At 39.6% G+C, this 4078-nt stretch overlaps 1 pseudogene; it reads left to right on the plus strand.

Annotated features, from left to right (window-relative positions):
- Positions 1–1473: 1473 nt before the first annotated feature.
- Positions 1474–3612, plus strand: LOC110306023 (TBC1 domain family member 15 pseudogene; annotated as a pseudogene).
- Positions 3613–4078: the final 466 nt, after the last annotated feature.

A 4078-nucleotide genomic window follows, 5' to 3' on the forward strand; every position in this document is an offset into this window, starting at 1 on the left:
AGCATACAGTAGCAACTTGACAGTGCACCTAAAAGCTCTAGAACAAAAAGAAGCAAATTCACCCAAGAGGAGTAGAAGGCAGGAAATAAACAAACTCAGGGCTGAAATGAACCAAGTAGAAACAAAAAGAAATATACAAAGAATCAACCAAACCAGGAACTGTTGTTTTGAGAAAAACAACAAGATTGATGAACGCTTAGCCAGACTAACTAGAGGGCACAGGGACAGTATAATAATTAACAAAATCAAAAATGAAAAAGGAGACAAAACAACAAAACCTGAGGAAATCCAAATCATTATCCAAAAAAAAAAGAAGGCTATACTCAACAAAACTGGAAAACCTGGATGCAATGGAGAATTTTCTAGACATATACCAAAGACATATACCATTTTATAGACATATACCAATTTTCTAGACAGGTACCAAATTAAAATCTGGATCAGATTAACATTCTTAACAGCCCCATATCCCCTAAAGAAATAGAAGCAGTCATTAATGGTCTCCCAACAAAAAACAGTCCAGGACCAGATGGGTATGGTCCAGAGTACTATCAGACCTTCAAAGAAGACCAAATTCCAATCCTCCTCAAACTATTTCACAAAAGAGAAACAGAAGGTACTTTACCCAATTTATTCTATGAAGCCACAATTACTCTGATACCTAAACCACACAAAGACCCAACAAAGAAAGAAAACTTCAGACCAATTTCCCTTATGACTATCAATGCAAAAATTATTAAATTCTCGCTAACCAAAATCAAGAACACATCAAAACAATCATCCATCATGATCAAATATGTTTCCTCCCAGGGATGCAGGGATGGTTTAATATATGGTAATCCATCAACTTAATCCACTATATGAACAAACTCAAAGACAAAAACCACATGATCATCTCATTAGATGCGGAGAAAGCATTTGACAAAATCCAACACCCATTCATGATAAAAGTCATGGAAAGAGCAGGAATTCAAGGCTCATACCTAAGCATAATAAAAGCAATCTACAGCAAACCAGTAGCCAACATCAAAGTAAATGGAGAGAATCTGGAAGCAAACCCACTAAAATCAGGGACTAGACAAGGCTGCCCACTTTCTCCCTACCAATTCAATATAATACTTGAAGTCCTAGCCAGAGCAATTAGGCAACAAAAGGAGGTCAAGGGGATACAAATTGGAAAGGAAGAACTCAAAATTTCACTATTTGCAGATGATATGACAGTATATATAAGTGACCCTAAAAATTCCACCAGAGAACTCCTAGACCTGATAAACAGCTTCAGTGCAATAGCTGGATGTAAAATTAACTCAAACAAATCAATGACCTTTCTCTACACAAAGGATAAACAGGCTGGGAAAGAAATTAGGGAAACAACACCCTTCACAATAGTCACAAATAATATAAAATACCTGGGTGTGACTCTAAGTAAGGAAGTGAAAAATCTATATGATAAGAACTTTAGAGGCACGCGCAGGGGAACATGGCGGCGGCGGGCGTTGTGAGCGGGAAGATTATATATGAACAAGAAGGAGTATATATTCACTCATCTTGCGGAAAGGCAAATGACCAAGACAGCTTAATTTCAGGAATATTGCGTGTTTTAGAAAAGGATGCTGAAGTAATAGTAGACTGGAGACCGTTGGATGATGCATTCGATTCTTCCAGTATTCTGTGCGCTGGAAAGGACTCCAACTCAGTCGTAGAGTGGACTCAGGCTCCAAAGGAAAGAGCTCATCGGGGGTCGGACCACCAGAGCAGTTATGAGGCAGAGTGGGACATGGTTACTACAGTATCGTTTAAGAAGAAGCCACATACAAATGGAGATGCTCCAGGCCATAGGAACGGGAAAAGCAAATGGTCCTTCCTGTTCAGCTTGGCAGACCTGAAGTCAGTCAAGCAGAGCAAGGAGGGCATGGGCTGGTCGTACCTGGTCTTCTGTCTGAAGGATGACGTCATGGTGCCTGCCCTGCACTTCCATCAAGGAGACAGCAAACTGCTGATCGAATCTCTTGAGAAATATGTGGTATTGTGTGAGTCACCACAAGATAGTAGAACACTTCTTGTCAATTGTCAGAATAAGAGTCTCTCACAGTCTTTTGAAAATCTTCTTGATGAACCAGCATATGGCTTAATACAAAAAATTAAAAAGGATCCTTATACAGCAACCATGGTAGGATTTTCCAAAGTTACAAACTACATTTTTGACAGTTTGCAAGGCAGCGATCCCTCTACACATCAACGACCACCTTCAGAAATGGCGGATTTTCTTAGTGATGCTATCCCAGGTCTCAAGATAAACCAGCAAGAAGAACCAGGGTTTGAAGTCATCACTAGAATTGATTTGGGAGAGCGACCTGTTGTGCAAAGGCGGGAGCCAGTGTCCCTGGAAGAATGGAACAAAAGCCTTGACTCTGAAGGAAGATTCGTAGCTGTGGAAAGCATGAAGCAAAAGATATTCAGAGGGGGTCTTAGTCATTCATTAAGAAAGCAAGCATGGAAATTTCTCCTGGGTTATTTTCCTTGGGATAGTACCAAAGAGGAAAGAACTCAATTACAAAAACAAAAAACTGATGAGTACTTCAGGATGAAACTGCAGTGGAAGTCTGTCAGTGAGGCCCAGGAGAAGAGAAACTCACGCCTGAGAGACTACAGAAGTCTGATCGAGAAAGATGTCAACAGAACAGATCGAACAAACAAGTTTTATGAAGGCCAAGATAACCCAGAGCTGATTCTGCTTCATGACATTTTGATGACCTACTGTATGTATGACTTTGATTTAGGATATGTACAAGGAATGAGCGACTTACTTTCCCCGCTTTTGTATGTGATGGAGAATGAAGTGGATGCCTTTTGGTGCTTTGCCTCTTACATGGACCAGATGCATCAAAATTTTGAAGAACAAATGCAGGGCATGAAGACGCAGTTAATCCAGTTGAGTACCTTACTCAGGTTATTGGACAGTGGATTTTGTAGCTATTTAGAATCCCAGGACTCTGGATATCTATATTTTTGCTTCAGATGGCTTTTAATCAGATTTAAAAGGGAATTTAGTTTTCTAGATATACTTCGATTATGGGAGGTAATGTGGACTGAACTGCCCTGTAAGAATTTTCATCTTCTTCTGTGTTGTGCCATCCTGGAATCAGAAAAGCAACAGATAATGGAAAAGCACTATGGCTTCAATGAAATCCTTAAGCACATCAATGAATTGTCCATGAAAATTGATGTGGAAGATATACTGTGTAAAGCAGAAGCAATTTCCCTACAGATGACACAATGCAAGGAATTGCCACAAGCAGTTTGTGAGATCCTGGGACTTCAGGACAGTGAAATTACAATGCCAGATTCCGACACTGATGAAAATGTTGGCAGCCCTTGTCCTGTATCTGCATTTCCAAGTAGCACCTTGCCCATCCTTGCTGCCAGTGAAGCCAAAGATGACAGTCCAGCACAGACATTAGCATCCCCGAGTGCCTGCAGATTAACACCTGCATGATCATTTGTCTTACAGTTTTTGAGATACTTTGTTGCAATGCCTTTTTAAGTCCATGAAAGATAGACATTCACAGTCTTGGAATTGATCATGCTTTAAGTTTTATGGAGAGACAGTGTACTGATGTTCTTGCATTAAAGCTTTACAAAGTTTAAAAAAAAAAAAAGAACTTTAAGTCTCTGAAGAAAGAAATTGAAGAAGATCTCAGAAGATGGAAAGATTTCCCATGCTCATGGATTGGCAGGATTAAGATAGTAAAAATAGCTATCTTGCTGAAAGCAATCTACAGATTCAATGCAATCCCCATCAAAATTCCAACTCAATTCTTCACAGAGTTAGAAAGGTCAATTTGCAAATTCATCTGGAAAAACAAAAAACCTAGGATATCAAAAACTATTCTCAACAATTAGAGAACCTCTGGGGGAATCACCATGCCTGAACTAAAGCTGTACTACAGAGCAATTGTGATAAAAAACTGCATGGTACTGGTAGAGTGACAGACAAGTAGACCAATGGAATAGAACTGAAGACCCATAAATGAACCCACACACCTATGGTCATTTGATGTTGACAAGGGAACTAAAA

The sequence above is a fragment of the Mus caroli genome, unplaced genomic scaffold, assembly GCF_978045245.1.
Source record: "Mus caroli unplaced genomic scaffold, Mus_caroli_1 scaffold_5, whole genome shotgun sequence".
NCBI classification, from domain to species: Eukaryota; Metazoa; Chordata; class Mammalia; order Rodentia; family Muridae; genus Mus; species Mus caroli.